Source organism: Saimiri boliviensis, chromosome 14, assembly GCF_048565385.1.
Source record: "Saimiri boliviensis isolate mSaiBol1 chromosome 14, mSaiBol1.pri, whole genome shotgun sequence".
In the NCBI taxonomy this organism is placed as follows: domain Eukaryota; kingdom Metazoa; phylum Chordata; class Mammalia; order Primates; family Cebidae; genus Saimiri; species Saimiri boliviensis.
Genome location: NC_133462.1, coordinates 14,700,657 through 14,718,981, shown reverse-complemented (window position 1 = coordinate 14,718,981; position 18,325 = coordinate 14,700,657). Strand labels below are relative to the sequence as shown.

At 45.9% G+C, this 18,325-nt stretch overlaps 1 long non-coding RNA gene across 11 annotated transcripts in view; it reads left to right on the top strand.

Moving 5' to 3' along the window:
- Window positions 1–18,325, top strand: part of LOC120362736 (uncharacterized) — a 403,841-nt gene that overhangs the window by 125,174 nt on the left and 260,342 nt on the right. The window lies entirely within an intron of this gene.

Here is an 18,325-nt window from a genome sequence, read left to right as displayed (position 1 = left end):
TTCTGTTCTCTGTGAGGCTGACTGTCCTGTGGTCACCGCACCTTCCCCATGGGTGGTGTCAGGAGGGAATGGGGAGCTACACAGGGACCCCTTGTGGAACAGGGTCCTCAGAGGACCCAGGAAGGGACAGAGCAAGTATGTGGGAGGGCCCAGAAGGGTCTTTTGGAGCAAGGGATGGAAAGTGGGCTCTACCTTCACCTCTTTAGCAAAGCCAGGTTCACAACCAGGGGAATCCATTTCCCGAGTGTTGTCTGTGTGCAATGCCTCCCCCTGGAGGGCAAGACGAGACCTGCGGCCTTGCCAGGGACTGCCCCAGGGATGCTGACCAGGGTCCACATGATGTGGGCTGGCCCTGACCCCTGGGCAGAGGTGGGCTCTGACCTCCAGGCTTCAAGGTCAAGGCACCCCAGGTCCTGTTCACTGCGGGTCCGCAGGCTGCCCTACTCCATGCAGTACAGGATGAGCCCAGGGAGATTCGAGAGAACTGTCCACTAGAACTGTCCCAGAGGTTTGAGAGAAAAAAAATGGCCCAGTGAGGTGTCTCTAGGGACTTGAGAATGAAATCCTATCGTGTGGCAATGTGAATGGAGCTGAAGAATGTTAAGTTAAATGGTCTAGGAACAGAAAGTTAAGCACCACATGTTCCTACTAGTATGTGGAATGTGAAAATAGTTGATTTCATAGAAGGAAAAAGTACAACAGAGGATACCAGAGGCTGGGAAGGGTAGAGAAATAGAGGGACAGGAAAGATTTGTTAAAGGAGATAAAATTACAGCTATATAGGAGGACGAATAAGTTCTAATGTTCTATACCACTATAGGATGGCTATAGAGGTTATTTATTTATTTTTTTGAGAAAGGGTCTTGCCCTGTTGCCTAGGCTGGAGTACACTGCAGCCTCAACCTCCTGGGTTGAGTGATCCTCCTGCCTCAGTCTCCCATGTAGCTGGAATTATAGGTGCATGCCACTATGCCTGGCCAATTTTTTGTTTTTTCTTTCTTTTTTTTTTTTTTTAAAAAGAGACAGGGTATCACTATGTTGCCCAGGCTGGCCTTGAACTCCTGAGTTAAAGAGGTCTTCCCATCTAGGCCTCTCAAAGTGCTAGGATTATAGGTATTAGCCACCATGACAACCAAATGTTTTGATTTTTTTTTTTTTTTGGTAGAGATTTGTCTCATTATGTTGCTCAGGCTGGTCTTGAACTCTAGGCTCAAGCAGTCCTCCCGCCTTGGCCTTCCCAAGTGCTGAGATTATAGGCGTGACCCACCACACCTGGCCTGACTATAGTTAACAATAATGTATAGTTCCAAGTACCTAGAAAGAGGATATTGAATGTTCCCAACACAAAGAAATGCTAAATGTTTGAGATGATGGATATGCTAATTATCCTGACCTGATCACTATACCTTGTAAGTATTACATTGCTATGGACCCATAAATAGGTACAATTATTATGTGTCAACTAAAAAAATACAATTAAAAAGTCATTTAGAGCTAAATCATGATGTGACATGTTTTTTTTTAACCTCTCATCTCTGGCAAACAACACTTGGCAATGGTAAAACATGCTCAGGAGCTGTGGCTTTTTGCTTTAATGCACAAACCAGCTTGTTTGTGAGAATGTGCCACCTAATCTGAGTGAACCTACATAAGATCATCACCCTTCCTTCGGTACCTCAGAGAAGGACTTATAACCTCTGACTCAGGTGTGTGGAGGAGGTTGTAGGCGAGCCACTTGCTGGAAGGAAGGCCCGTGGGTCAGCTTGAGGAGGAATCCATTTGTGGAGGCCACCAGTTGGGGCCACCAGGGCCTGGGTGAAGAGGGCCTTAGGGCACAGGACCCAGGGGGAGAGAGAAGGTGGTCCACGTTATCATGCAGGCAAGTGCTTCAAGTGTCTCTTAACTCATCTATGGCAGGCAACTCACACTAACATAGCAACTCAGCAAATAAAATGAGGATATTATGTAGCTCTTCCTGGGTCAGGAGTTGGGACAGGGAGAGGCTTGAGGTGAAGGGGAGACTCTGGGCTGGATGGGACCCGTGTTCCCCAAGGCTCTGTGCTGCACCTGTCTTAGGACCTGCAGTACGGTTTGGTCTCATCTGTTCGCTCCCAGTGTCCACTGAATGGTGAATCCTTGTATAGCAGGGATTGTCTCACTATCCAGGACAAGCTTACAGTGTGTGTACTCACTCAGTGTGTGTGTCAAGCTGGACAGAACCTCACTTTATCCCTGTCTGCTGTGGGAGCTGCAGCAAGGACCCCCTCCTGGGAGTCTTGGTGCCTCTCTACCTGAGTGGTGAGATGAGGAGACCTCAAAGGGCTGTCTCAGAGGCGACTCAACAGTTTGGGGGCTGGAGGAGGCCAGGACCCTGGGGTCCGAGGATGTCACATACGTCCTCAGTCTTTTTGAATAGTTTCATCTGTTATTTTGAAAATCGCATAGGAGGCCGGATGTGGTGGTCATTTCTGTAATCCCAGCAGTTTTGGAGGCTGAGGGGGTGGACCAGTTGAGGCCAGGAATTCAAGACCAGCCTGGCCAACATGGTGAAACTCCATCTCTACTAAAAATACAAAAATTAGCCAGGCGTGATGACTCACGCCTGTAATCTTAGCTACTTGGGAGGCTGAGGCAGGAGAATCACTTGAACTCAGCAGGCAGAGATTACAGTGAGCCGAGATCACCCCATTGCACTCCAGCCTGGATGACAGAGCAAGACTCTGTCTCAAAAAAAAAAAAAAAATCAAAACACAGGAAACCACACTTACTGTAAATTCTAGCAATATAAGCATGTGTAAAATAATGTGTCAGATCTCTGACCACACCCCACCCCAATTCTATTTGCAGGATGTAACCGTTGTTTGCAGTTGGTGTGAATCTTTCAATGATACTTTCTCATTTGTCCCACTCATTGTTTATACAGACAAACATTAATGAATTACATTATGACTTGGTAACGTTGTTTTTGTTTCATAGCGAAGCACCTAAGGTAGACACTTCCTTTCTCAATACATGTGGATTTGCTCCAACTGTGTTTCTTTTTCTGTTTTAGAACTTTTATTTTAGGTTCAGGGGTACATGCACAGATTTATTATATACATAAACTGCATGTCACAGGGGTTTAGTTTACAGATGATTTTGTCACCCAGGTATTAAGCCTAGTACCCAATAGGTGTTTGGTCTGATCTTCTCCCTCCTCTCACCCTCCATCCTCAAGGAGGCCCCAGTGTATTTTGTTCTCTTTGTGTTCATGGGTTCTCATCATTTAGCTCCCACTTAAAAGTGAGAACATGTGGTATTTAGTTTTCTGTTCCTGTATTAGTTTGCTAAGGATAATGGCTTCCAGCTCCATCCATGTTCCTGCAAAGGAAATGACCTCATTCTTTTTTATAGCCGTGTAGTATTCCATGGTGTATATGTACCAGATTTTCTTTATCCAGTTTACCATCGATGGACACTTAGGTTGAGTCCATGTCTTTGCTATTGTGAATAGTTCTGCAGTGAACATTCGTGTCCATGTATCTTTATGGCAGAATGATTTACATTCCTCTGGGTATATACCCGATAATAGGATTGTGGGGCCAAATGGTAGTTCTGTTTTTAGCTTTTCGAGGAATTGCCACACTGCTTTCCACAATGGCTGAACTAATTTACACTCTCACCAGCAGTGTATAAACATTCCATTTTCTCTCTCTCTGCTCGCCCGCCCTTCCTTCCTTCCTTCCTTCCCTCCCTCCCTCCCTCCCTGCTTCCTTCCTTCTTTCTTCCTTCTTCCTTCCTTTCTTCTCTGAGTTTTGCTCTGTCACCCAGGATCTCAGCTCACTGCAACCTCTGCCTCCCAGGTTCAAGCAATTCTGTCTCAGCCTCCTGAGTAGCTGGGATTACAGGCATGCACCACCACATCCAGCTCATTTTTTGTATTTTTAGTAGAGACGGGGTTTCACCATGTTGGTCAGGCTGGTCTTGAACTCCTGACCTCGTGATCCACTCACCTCGGCCTCCCAAAGTGCTGGGGTTACAGGCATGAGCCACGGCACCCGGCCTGTTTTTTTCTTTTTTAGACAGTGTGTTGCTCTGTCGGTCAGGCTGGAGTGCAGTGGCACGGTCTTAGCTCTCTGCAACCTCCACCTCCCAGGTTCAAGTGATTCTCGTGCCTCAGCCTCCCAAGTAGCTGGGGCTACAGGTACGCACCACCACATCCAGCTAATTTTTGTATTTTTAGTAGAGTCGAGGTTTCATCCTGTTGGCCAGGCTGGTCTTGAACTTCTGTTCTCAAGTGATCTGCCCTCCTTGGCTTCCCAAATTGCTAGGATTACAGGTGTGAGCCATCGTGCCTGGCACATTCCTTTTTCTCTGCAACCTCGGCAGCATGTGTTATTTTTTGACTTTTTCATAAGCTGCTCTGACTGCTGTATGTATAAATGGTATCTAACTGTGGTTTTGATTTGCATTTCTCTAATAATTATTGATGTTGAACATTTTTTCATATGCTTGTTGGCCACATGCATATATTCAAGCTTTTTTTTTTTTTTTTTGAGATGGAGTCTTGCTCTGTTGCCCAGGCTGGGGTGCAATGGTGTGATCTCCACTCATCACAACCTCTGCCTCCTGGGTTCAAGTGATTTTCCTGCCTCAGCCTCCAGAGTAGCTGGGATTATAGGTGCATGCCACCATGCCTGACTAATTTTTTTTTTTTTTTTTGTATTTTTAGTAGAGATGGGGTTTCAGCATGTTGGCCAGGCTGGCCTCAAAACTACTGATCTTGTGACCCTCCTGCCTCAGCCTCCCAAAGTGCTGGGATTACAGGCGTGAGCCACTGCACCTGGCCCCTGTTCAAGCTTCTGAAAAGTGTCTATTCATGTTCTTTACTCCAGTTATGTTTTTAAATTGGTTTCCCCTTATTTATTTTATTGAAAGGCTACACTGTGATGCTTTATCCACTCACCTATTGCTGGATTTGACACTGCGTCCCACTCTTCGTATTGACAAGACATTCTGCAGTGACTATACTCGTACACATACCTTTTCTGCATGTGGAGTGTTAATCCAGGAACTCATTCATTCAACTCTTATAAAAAGTACCCTGTGCCAGGCTGTGGACAGGTCAAGGGCTTTAACAGAGAGAGGGCAAGCACAGTTTTGCCTTCTCAGAGCTCACTGCTCAGTGAGGCGCTCAGGAGTGGGATGGTCGTCAAAGTGTATGCACACTAAATACAAGGAGGCCAGGGCTGGGCATGGTGGCTCAGCTCAAACCTGCAATTTCAGAGTGTTGGGAGGCCAAGGCAGGAGGTTTCCTGAGGCTAAGAGTTCAAGACTGCAGTGAGCTCTGATCATGCCACTGTACTCCTGCCAGGGCAACAGAGTGAGACTCCATCTCAACCCCTCCCCAACTCGCCAAACAAAACCAAAAAAACCACATGGGCCAACGTAATGTCATTGTATGTACTGCAGTCCCATCAGAAATATATGAAGATGCCCATCTTTAATATCCCCACCTTTCTTGGAATAATTATTGGAGTAGAAAGTGCCTGTGTTCCTGTATCTACCTCTGCCCACACACCCTCTTCACTTACAGTTAGTCATCCATCACTTATCCTTTCACTAATCGGTACTGATTATGTATGTGCCTGTGGTGTACCAGGTTCCAAGAGCCCTGAGATGTCCTGAGCAGCTCCCCCTGCTGGTCCTTCCAAGAGTTCTGGTTCCACAGGTGACCCCTGCAGAACCTGTGATTACCACTGAAGGCCGACAGTGATCAGTGGATATTCTAGGAGGGGCCATCATCTCCATGTACAGGGTCAGGGAAGATGGAAGGGAGCAGGTGGCTTATGACTCTGGCTGTAAGGCAGGTGGACAGGCAGATATGGGCTCCTGGGAAGGGAAGGAGAGAAGAGGGGAGGGGAGGGGAGGGAATAATACAGAGGTTGAAACCTGCCTTCATGGGCCAAGAACAGCAGGGAGGCCACCAGGCTGTAGCTGGGGAGGGAAGACGTGGGGAGTAGTGGGTCAAGGGAGAAGCAGACTGTGATTGACCTTGGTGGCTGGGTGGTGAGCAGAAGTGTGTTACATGTGTCCATCTCTGTCACAGATATGAGGGGGGTGGGGCTGTGGGTGACACCTGGGTCAGTGGGATTTCCTAGTGTCTGCTGTTCCCCAAAGCCTCTCTGTGTAGAGGGTCAGTATAGATCTGAGGCTGTGTCTAGGGGAAGGGGCTGGTGGTCTGAGGCAGCCTGTGGCGCTTACTGTCCCTAGGGATGGGAGGAGAGGGATGAGGATGCCTCATTACAGTGAAGTTTTAGGTGTGTGGAGCCAAAGGTGTGTTACCTGGTAACTTTCATCAGACATGTGCCTTGGGTGAGAGTTTCAGGGTTCAGGTGGTTGTTACTGTTATGATGTTTACCTGACAAGGACCCAGGTATCCAGGGATCCAGAGCACAGGGCCCCTGGTGAGGGGAGGGTCAGATGAGGCTGAGCAGGTTCAAGTGGTCAGAGTGGGAGTGACTTCTGGAGAGACAGAGTCTCAACTCTTCCTGTCAGGAGCTGTGGCTGTGTCCAGGAGACATGACAAGGGTGACCTAGGACGTTGAGTGAGTCATTGAGACATTGAGGGTGAGGACAAGGCAGAGAGGATCCTGGTGACTGCTCAGATGTAGGATGTGAGGAGGGCTCTGACTCATGCAAGTTAGAGGATCCCCCTACTCCTGAGCCCACAGGTGACCCTAACACTAGGCATCCTGAGTGCTCTGTGTGCCCAGCAGGGACACTGGATTGGCTGGACCTCAGTCCCTATAAGGGCAGGGCTGGTCTGTAGGACCAGAGTCTTCTCTGTGGGTGTGATGTGGGCAGGAATGAGCAAGATGGGGGTGACAAGGCTTGGCTTGGAGGAGCTGGTAGCGGAGCCTCGGGGCTTGGGTCACTTCAGCTTCCCAGGGGCTCAGGTGGGGCTGGAGAAGCAGGATGCTGTGTGCAGGGGGTGCTCCAGGCTGGGTGGTGTGTGTGGTTCCAGGGTCAGGCAAGAGGGTCACAAATTAATCATGAAAAGTTTCCACTTTTGTAGGCAGAGACAGTGGCCTGAGTGTCAGAGGGAGGAAGATGCATCATGAGGCAGGAGCAGGCTCTCAGCCTAGAGACCACACCCTAGGTGCAACAATCAGCCCTGGAGGGAGTGGCAACAGATGTGCGTACAGCCCTAATGTTCAGGCACATGCAACACATATTCCTCCCTCATTGCATCTTATGTGGAATAGAATGGGCAGTGACATAGTGTCACTGTGTCCCCACCCAAATCTTATCTTGGATTGTAATTCCCGTAATCCCCCCCCCACCCACATATTGTGGGAGGGACCTGGTGGGAGGTACTACATTTATTATTATTTATTTAATACTATTTTTTTTCTAAATAAATGTAGTTTACAAAACATTCTTGTTTGAGCAGGGCACGGTGGCTCACACCTGTGATCCCAGCTACTCGAGAGGCTAAGGTGGGAGGATGGCATGAGGCCAGGAGTTTGAGACAAAACATCCTTGTCTTATGCAATATTGTCCATGAAATTACAGATTTGATGTGTGCTTAAATGTTTTTCTAACATGCATTAAAATAAACACATAAATACTAACATTATGAAACAGCTTATTTAACTTTCACCTAAAATCAGTTTTGAGAAATGCTGACACAGTGTCATAAGCATGGACTTTGTATCCAGATAGACCTAGGGTCAGCTGCTGGCTCTGTCACTTAACTGGGTTGACTTGGACAAGTCACTCGGCTGCCTTGATTCCTTAATTTGTAAAAGGAGGATGGTGAAATCCACCCTGCAGAGTTGTTAGGAATAAATGAGTGGCTGTGGGAGCCCAGTGCCCAGGCAGATATTGAATACATGTTGGTTACCATCATGATTATTGCTGTGGAGTTATTTTCCAAAGGAGGTGTCTATGCTGGACTAGGGCTGTGGCTTTCTGCTGATGTGTATGTGTGAAGAAGTTACTTTCGCTCGTTAGGACTTGTGAAGCGTCTGTCATTATTTTCATGTCAGTTTTACTACCTGTTTGCTCTGCGATTTTGGTCAAGTTGTCTAACTTTTCTGTGCCTGATTTACTCAATTTGCAGAATGAGTCAACTATGTGGGTGTGTATTTCCCAGATTTGACCACTAGAGGGCACAGAAGCACCAGCACCTACTAACCAAGGGTGTATCAGTTCCCATGGTCTGCAAATATTCTCCCATGAAAGGAACCAGGGCTCCCGGGAGAAATAGCTGATTCCAGGGCTGGGTCAGGAAAGCATAGAGGAGCCTGGAGCTTCTTGTGGGGCCAGAAAGTAAGAAACTACTTGGAAAATGATGGGGATGTGTTGAAAGTTCACAGATTTCCAAGGAGCTCTCAATGGTCAATTTTCAGACAGTATGAACAACATAAGAAGTAATGATAGCAATGGATTCCTGTTCATAAATACCCATGAGCCCATGCTAATATAAATAAATAATTGAATAAATAAATAAATGAGGGAGCAGAAATAGCTTTGTCTTGTAGCAGAATTCCAGTTTATAAATGTAGAAGGAGTGATGGAAATAGAAAATCACTATTTGGCTAACACCACAGTAATTGTTATTTGTAGGCAAGGATCATCATGGAATAGGAAAGGACCTGGAATATCAGCACTTACTGAACTTGACAACTGTTTCATGGACTTTAGGAAATGAGGCAGGAGTGAGAACAGGTGGCGTGATTTTGTTTTCCTGAGAGGAGGGAAGAGGCAGGCCATGAGTCAAAGCCTTTTGATTTTTGTTTGGCGGTTCTTCTCTCTGTGTTTTCAAATTATCCCGGCCTGTTGCCTTGTCACAGAGTTGCTTGTGAGCTTTGCTACTGCTGGGTTTATAAAGCACCTACAGGGCCAGGGACTGTGCCAGGCAGTGGAGCCTGTGTGAGTTGAAGGCTCAGGCTGGGCCTAAACTTGGTCTGATGCAAACCACCGATGTGACTTCTTTCTGGAAAATTCTAAAAATAATCTCTGCCTTCAGGAGGCTCAAGTCTAATGAGGGAGATGACATCTGTTCGTAAAGCCTAGAGATATAAGTGCAGTCATCTCTCAAAGTGGCAGGAGTGCAGGGGACTGAGAGGGACTCTGGGTTGGGCAGAACTCGAGCTGGTCTCACAGGGTGGGGGAGGATTTGGGTTGGTGGAGGGCAGCAAGGAGGGCCGTGCAGAGCAGGGGCATGTTGTAGGAGAGGCGCCCCTGGAGCTCTTTCCATGGGGATCTTTGAGGACAGGGCTGTTTGTGTTCATTTTTGTATTCCCTGAACGTACACAGGGCCCGGCACCTTGGGAGTATTCTATAATTATTGTTGAATGGGATGACGGTTTTGTAACCTGTCAGCTGGGCCTGGTGTGTTAGAAAATAGGCGAAAGTGCAGCTTATGAGCAGAAAGAAAATCTTACTGAAAAGAGATCCCATGTACGCATGGAGCCTGGTGGGGCCGCTTTACTTATGCTGCTGAGTTCTCCTCAGTCCACACCGAGGCCACTGGAGGGGCCAGGAGCTCCTCCTCAGACCTTCCTCTGGGTCCCACAGTCTCTTTACCCCTCTGTTCTCCCAGGTCCTGCTCCCTGTCAGTTCACTCCATCTCATTTTCCCTCCATGCACTTGGGGTGGGTGTCACATTCTGTGTCTCATTGGAGGGAGCTTTGGGTCCCTCAGGTCCATAGATTAAAACACCTCCACGTTGTCAAGAGTCTCTCTGATGTACAGAGGCCCTCCCTCCCCCAGGAAGGAGGTAAGGGGAAGTTAGGAGAAAACCCCGTTCTGCCTGGGTTACTTAGTTCCTTATTCTGCGGTGTACTTGGTAGACATTCAAAAGTATGTGTTGACTTTGTCCATGATTCACATAGATCTAATGTAGTCATTTATCCACACATATGTTCAGTGAGGCTTTGAGCACCTGGTGTGTGCCTGGTATTTGCTGGATGGTGGATGCTGAGAAGATCAGGTGTGCTGCTGTCTCTCAGGAGCTCTCACTATGCACCTGGACCTAGGGTGACCGAATCCACCTGCTCCACTTCACAGACGTGGAAATTAAAGTGCAGGGAAGTTATAGGATCAGTTCAATGTCACACGGCCACTAGCCTCAAAGTTAAGGGAGTAAAGCAAGTTTCCTGACTTGCTGGATTTTCTGTTAGTGTGCAGCCACTTGGCTGCTGCAGGTGCAGACGGCGGTGAGCTCCGATAGCGAGAGAATGTTCAAAGTGAAGTCAGAGCCCTGAGCACCCTGGATTAGCCAGAAGGACATGCCAGGTCCAGTTGTGACCGCACAAAGGACCATCGGGGACATTGACATTCTCTTTTTCACTTTGAGCTTGAAATGAGGAAAACTGATCCCAGAAAAAACCAAGAGTGGAAGGTATTTCACAGGGGATTGGTGAGATGGGTCAGAAAAGCCTGTGTGATGCTCTGTCACGGTGTTTCTCACTGAATAATGGTCTGGCTTTGAGTGGGTTCTGTCTGTAGCCTGGCGCTCTGCGAGGCAGGGACCAAGTGTGATTCACCTTTGTCTCACCAGTGACAGTGCACAGCAAACTCCGATACATATTTCTTACAAAATAAAACTGAGTAAAAAGTAGACACCTGCACAGGTGTGGGATGGCTGAGCAGTGGCACAAGCAGGAAAAGTCAGTGTCCCCAGGTCAGTTGGTGTGGCGTTTAGCTGCTAGATAGGGATGAGGTGCCAGGATGGGGATGGGAGTCCTGTGGCTCTGCTGCTCTGGGGACACCCCTAGGATTCAGAGTGTCTGCTGTGGTTGCTGCACTTCACTCGCCCATAGAAAAGTGATCATAGGGCATGGGGCTTCAGGTGACCCCACATGACAAATGGCTGAGGGAAGATGGGGTGGGTGGCGCATGGGGAGAGTTTACCCATATTTGCAGGTTGGTTGTATGAAAAGGTGTTAAACTTATTTCAGCCTGTGGAGAGGAGGATGAGGATTGGTGAGCATGTATCAGACACATTTTGACTCAAGATGAAAAAGAACTGTCACAGTAAAGGAAGTTTTGTTGGAAAATTGCAAGTTTACTGGCAGAATTCAAGCCAGGGCTGGGTGTCTGAAAATACCTGGTAGAGTGATTTCTAAGGTTACAAGGGCAGAGCTGGGATTCGAATGTGGTTTCCCACTGATAACACATATTAAGTATTATAAAAACTGCCCTTTGCAATTGGATATTTCTCAGTGATGCAGGCTGAGCTCTCTGTGACAGTTACTTTCAGTCATTGTGGGCGTTGTGATTCTCATATCCAGTCTATGACTTGGACTTTATCAAGTATCTCTGTTCTTGCCCCTGCCTGCCCTATCCTCTCCTTTACCCCTAAGAGTTAGATACATTACTGGTGATGGCCACGAGGTGGCAGTGCTGCCCCTCTGGTGTTTTCTTTCCTTCCTTCCTTTCTTCTTTCTCTCTCTTTCTTTATTTCTTTCTCTTTCTCTTCTCTTCTCTTCTCTCCTCTCTCCTCCTCTCCCCCTCCCCTCCTCTCCCCCTCCCCTCCCCTCCCCTCCCTTCCCCTCCCCTCCCCTCCCCTCCCCTCCCCTTCCCTCCCCTCCCCTCCCCTCCCCTCCCCTCCCCTCCCCTCTCTCCTCTCCTCTTCTCTTTTTGAGATGAAGTCTCGCTCCTCGTGGAAACTAGAGTGCAGTGGCTGATCTCAGCTCACTGCAACATCCGCCTCCCAGGTTCAAGCGATTCTCCTGCCTCAGCCTCCTGAGTAGCTGAGACTACAGGTGCGCGCCACTACGCCCAGCTAATTTTTTGTATTTTTAGTAGAGACGGGATTTCACCATGTTAGCCAGGATGGTCTTGATCTCCTGACCTTGTGATCCACCCTCCTCAACCTCTCAAAGTGCTGGGATTACAAGCATGAGCCACCACACCCAGCCACCTCTGGTGTTTTCTAAAACCTCTACCTGAATGCTGGCAAGCCTAAGAAGCTTTTAGGATTAAGAAAAGGTCATGAATGAGGTGAAAGGGGAACTTTATTATCCTTTTTCTCTTGTGAGGTGATACAGTTGAGATGAGTCTGAAAATAGTTGCATTTTAGAACTGGAAGACACCAGAGAGAACTGCTTCACAACCTTAATGTGTTCATGGATCACCCGAAGATCTTGATTATATACAGAGTCTGATTCTTCTAGTGGGGCCTGAGACTCTCAATTTCTAAGGAGCTTTTGGATGATGTCATTGCTGCTGGTTGGTGGACCACACTTTGAGTAGCAAGGCTTGAGGGTCATTTGGAGATGAATTCTCATTCCACGTGATTTAAGGCTGAAGGCAGACCATAGTGCAGAGAGAGAATATAACCTGCCCTCCCTAGCCATGCCCTTACTGCATGACTTTCTGCACTTCAACGTGGGGCTTCAGCTTCTCCGTCCAGTCCTCACTCCACGCATCACGCAGCCCCTTCACTGTTGTTGGTGGCATCACTTTACCTTGGGAACCCAGAGCCCCATTTTCACCACCCACTGATCTTGGCCCAAGGTTTCACTTTGGTTGTTTCTGCCCTTACTCAAAACCTTCAGGGGCTCTTCTGTAGTCACTAGATCAAGTTCGAACGTCTTTGTCTACTGTTCATACCTCTACAACAGGTGATTCCTCCTTTACCAAGCTTACCTAACTTCCCTGTTTGTAAGCTGACTCTGCTCTGGCTCTCCCTGCTCTTTCCTGTTCCCTACACTTACTTCATTCAGGTATCTCAATGGTAGTGGTGGCGGCATGGGTGCTGGTGTCAGACTCACCAACTTTCTAATCCCACATCCGCCACCAACTTTGGGAAGTTACTTCCCCTTTCTGAGGATGAGCATCTTCCGCTGGAATAATTTCATGTGCTGGTTGAGAGAGTAAATAAAATAACATCTGCAAGCCCACTCTCTTTCCTGGGACCCTCTTCAAAACTAGTATCTACAGTGGTGCCTGACATCTGGTTCCCTGGCTTAGGTTTCTTCATGTCTCTGCTTTCCTGAGGCTGAACCATTCAGGGCCTAACCTGAATCCTGTCTCTTTTGTGACTGTTTCTGACCCAGCTGATCCCTTGCTTCTATAAATTGTTTCACTCCTGTATTGGCATTTAATCATGTGCCAGTCCTCTCAGTGAGACCCTATAGGGAGGCTGGAAGGGTACTGGCTATGTAAAAATTGAAGGTTCATTGAGTGAGTTCTTTTCTTACTACCTCCTGAGTGTTAGAGCTGCTGTCTCTTTTTTTTAGCTATCGCCAGCAGCAATTCCTCCTGCACCAGCAGCACCAGACCCTGGCAGGCCTGTGAATACCTTAGGCCTGTGATTGCTCTTGTCAGGGTCCTTCCTGCCTCTGGGTTTTGGTGAAATTGGTGTTTTGTTTTGCATGTAATCAGATGGCCCCTCTGAGGAGGTGATCGACGCTATCCCTTTATGGAAACTCTAAGATAATAAGTCTAAGGAAGTTGAGCATAGTATTTTCTAACTTAAACAGCTTGGTGGCAGGAGATGTGTATACTTTCCTATTTCATAAAATTTACAACAGTTTCAGAAGAGATTACGGACAAAGGACCAAATGGGGAGGACAGGTTTGTTTAAGGGAAGTCATGTACTTTCAATCTGGATTCTGTGAACTGTTTATTCAACTCTATGTGGAAATGTACATCTTTGCATATGTGGTTACATATTTGTATCACGTGATTTGTAATTCTGTCCCTGTCAGTGGCAATTAGGAGCTCATGTCAGGCTTAAGATAATAAAATATATGGGTGTGCACTATTACTGAAGCCAGGGTTTCTGATATTTGGAGAGAAAATAGGCCAGCAGGAAGGCTGGTCACTTTACCTAGTGCCCTGTGCACTCTCTCTCCCTCCTCTGGCCCTCTTTCTCTTTTGACACAGATTCTCACTCTGACATCCAGGCTGGAGTGTAGTGGAATATGTATATAGCTCACTTTAACCTCCACCTCTTGGACTCAAGCAGTCCTCCCTTGTCAGCCTCCTGATTAGCTGGGACCACAAGCACATCCCATCATGCCAAGCTATTTTTTTGTTTTGTTTATTTGTCTGTTTTTGTTGAGATGGGGTTTTGCCATATTGCCCAGGCTGGTCTCGAACTCCTGAGCTCAAGTGATCTGGTCGTTTTTGGCCTCCTCAAATGCTGGGATTACAAGTGTGAGCCACTACACCTGGCCCTGCCTTCTCTTTTTATTAGACAGCAGTCTACTCACTCATCATGTTCCCAATGAGGGGATTTTTAACCTTCCCATTTTCCTACTAGGGGTCTATGCCAGGTCCATAGGTATTTATTTGTGTCTAGAATTGTATGTTCTTTGTAAAAAGAGAAGCCCAAGGAATGGCTCCCTAGCTGATTTTCAGGATTCTAATCTTCGTTTTCTAAACTTTAGGTTTCCATCCCTGGATACTGGTTAGAATCACTTGTAGGGCATTTAAAACCTACTAATGCCTATGCCTTTCCCAAGTGTGTCTGATTCGATCGGTGCATGGTGTGGCCCAAGCATTGGTTGTTTAAGACTGCCTCTGGCTGGGCACAGTGGCTCATGCCTGTAATCCTAGCACTTTGGGTGGCTGAGGTGGGTAGATCATGAGGTCGGGAGTTTGAGACCAGCCTGGGCAGCATGGTGAAACCCTGTCTCTACTAAAAATACAAAAATTATCTGGGTGTGGTGGCATGTACCTATAATCCCAGCGACTTAGGAGGCTGAGGCAGGAGAATTGTTTGAACCAGGGAGGTGGAGATTGCAGTGAGCCAAGATTACACCATTGCATTGCAGCCTGGGCAACAAGAGTGAAACTCCATCTCCAAAAAAAAAAATAAAAAAAAAATAAAATAAAATAAAAATGCTTCCAAGGAAAATGGTCACTTTATTGTGGAGGAATTTTAGCCCAGGGCTCAAAGTTAATATCCCATTAATTAGAGTTATCAACATCTTATGGTATCCTAGTATAATGGATGGAGAAGGCGCAAAACCACGTCTTTGGTTTTCTTGCCCAAAGTGTCTAAGCTGAGTATAATCATGAGAAGAAATTAGAAAAATTTAAACTGGGGCTAATTCTACAAACTAACTCACCAATGCTTTTCAGAATTTTAAGGTCATACATGCAAAAGAAATTCTATGGAACTGTCGCAGATTAAAGGAGACTGAGAGGACAGAACAGTGAGATGCAGTGTGTGATCCAACATTGGCCCCTGGTCCAGAAAGAGGCATTAGGGGGAAGATAAAGAGGAATTGAATATGGTCAGTAGATTCATTCATTGTACGACGTCAGTGATAATTTATTGATTTTCATGTTGGCACTGTGGTTATCTAAAACAATATTTGAGGAAGTTGAGTGAAAAGTATATGGGGACTCTTGACTAGTTTTGGAACATTTTTGCAAGTCTGAAATAATTTCAAAATGAAAAGTCTGAAAAAAAAAAAAAAGGAGAAGAAATCTAGATATTTCTATTAAGTTGCCAGAGCTGAAGACCATTTCCCAAGTTACCTTGCCTAATGCCGTCAGTGTAATCTTCCTGGAAGTGCTGTTTGTCATGTTTGTGACCTTCTCAAAGCTTTCCAGTGACTTATCAGTAGGGTGAAGTTCCCATTCCTTAGGCTGCCATTCAGAGCCCTCATAGCCTGGCCCCAATCTGCTCCCTTGACCCATATTTTACTTTATCATTTTCAAACATTTTCTAGTTCTTTTCCTTGTTCATATCATACCCTTGTCTGTCTTCTCAGTCTCCTGAGTTGTTCTTTGTCCTAAGGCCCATTTCAGACCCTCTTCACTGAAGCCTGTATGGTTATTTCTGTTAGAATCAGTCATCTTTCCTTTCTTTGAATTCTTGTAGGTACAATGGTGTGGAGTGAAACATGAGTTTTATTTAATTATTATCATGTTTTAGGAAAAAAATCAATGTATTCTGCTAATTAAAAGCTTTTCTTTCTTTCTTTCTTTCTTTCTTTTTTTTTTTTATAGATTCAATCTTGCTCTGTCACTCAGGCTGGAGTGTAGTACCGCGATCTCAGCTCATTGCCAGCTTCTGACTCCCTGGTTCAAGTGATTCTCCTGCCTCAGCCTTCTGAGTAACTGGGATTACAGGTACACACCACCATACCCGGCTGATTTTTTGTATTTCTAGTAGAGATAGGGTTTCACCATGTTGGCCAGATGGTCTTGATCTCCTGAGCTTGTGATCTGCCCGCCTCAACCTCCCAAAGTGCTGGGATTACAAGTGTGAGCCACTGTGCCTGGCCTAAAAGTTTTTCTTTTAAAAAAAATCTTTATAATAGAATGATTTATAATCCTTTGGATATATACCCAGTAATGGGATTGCTGGGTCAAATGGTATTTCTATTTCTAGATCCTGGAGGAATCACCACACTGTCTTCCACACTGGTTGCACTACTTTACACTCCCACCAACAGTGTAAAAGCATTCCTGTTTTGGTTGGGCAGGGATAACATTAGAAGAAATACCTAATGTAGGTGACAGGGCAATGGAGGCAGCAAACCATCGTGGCATGTGTATACCTATGTAACAATGCTTGCAAGATCTGCACATGCACCCCAGAACTTAAAGTATTATAATAATAAAAAAAAATAGAAAAAAATCTTAAAATTTTGATTGGGGAAGGATTAGAGATTAAATTGATGTTTGAATTTTATTGTGGTTTAAAAAGCTTTTATTTTAGGTTCAGGGTACATGTGCAGCTTTGTTATGTAGGTAAACCCGTGTGACAGGGGTTTGATGTACAAGTTATTTCATCACCCAGGTACTAAGCCTAGTACCAGTAGTTATTTTTTCCGCTCCTCTTCTAACTCCCACTCTCTGCCCTCTTGTATGCCCCAGTGTCTGTTCCCCCCCCCTTTTTTTGTCCGTGTGTTCTCATCATTTAGCTCCCAGTTATAAGTGAGAACATGCAGTATTTGTTTTCTGTTTCTGTGTTAGCTTGCTAAGGAGAATGACCTCTGGCTCCATCCATGTTCTGGGAAAAGAGATGACCACATTATTTTTTATGGCTGCATAGTATTCTGTGGTGTATATGTACCCTATTTTAAAAATATGGTTTTCTGGCCGGGCGTGGTGGCTCAAGCCTATAATCCCAGCACTTTGGGAGACCGAGGCGGGTGGATCACGAGGTCAATAGATCGAGACCATCCTGGTCAACATGGTGAAACCCTGTCTCTACTAAAAATACAAAAAATTAGCTGGGCATGGTGGCACGTGCCTGTAATCCCAGCTACTCAGGAGGCTGAGGCAGGAGAATTGCCTGAACCCAGGAGACGGAGTTGCAGTGAGCCGAGACCGCGCCATTGCACTCCAGCCTGGGTAACAAGAGCGAAACTCCGTCTCAAAAAAAAAAAAAAAAACCAAAAAAAAAAAAAAAAAAAAAAAAAAAAAACAAAACGGTTTTCTATTGATGGGCATTTCGATTGATTCCGTGTCTTCTCTGTTGTGAACAGTGCTGCAGTGAACACTCATGTGCAGGTGTCTTTATGGTAGAATGATTTATATTCCTATGGGTATACCCAGGAATGAGATTGCTGGGTCAAATGGTAGTTCTGATTTTAGCTCTTTGAGGAATTGCCACACAACTTCCCATAATGATTGAACTAATTGACACTTCCACCAGCAGTGTATAAGCATCCCCTTTTCTCCACAACCTTGCCAGCATGGTATTTTTTTTGCTGTTAGCCATTCTAACTGGTGTGAGATGGTATCTCATTGTAGTTTTGATTTGCATTTCTCTAATGATCAGTGATAGTGAGCTTTATTTCCTACGCTGTTGGCCACATGTATGTCTTCTTTTGAAAAGTGTCCATTGGCTGGGTGCGATGACTCACACCTGTAATCCTAGCACTTTGGGAGGCTGAGGCAGGTGGATCACTTGAGGTCAGGAGTTCAAAACCAGCCTGGCCAACATGGTGGAACCCTATCTCTACTTAAAGAGCAAAAAAAAAAAAAAAAAAAAAAAAAGCCAGGTGTGGTGGTGGGCACCTGTAATCCCAGCTACTCAGGAGGCTGAGGCAGGAGAATTGCCTGAACCTGGGAGGCAGAGGTTGCAGTGAGCTGAGATCATGAGATCATGCCAGTACACTCCAGCCTGTGACAGAGCAAGACTCCATATCAAAAAAAAAAAAAAAAAAAAGGAAAAAAAAGAAAAGTGTCTGTTCACGTTCTTTGCCCACTTTTTAATGGGGTTGTTTTTTTCTTATAAGTTTGTTTAAGTCCCCTATAGATGCTGGATATTACATTTTTGTCAAATGCATAGTTTGAAAATAACGTTCTCCCATTCTATAGGTTGTATGTTTACTCTGTTGATGGTGTCTTTTAC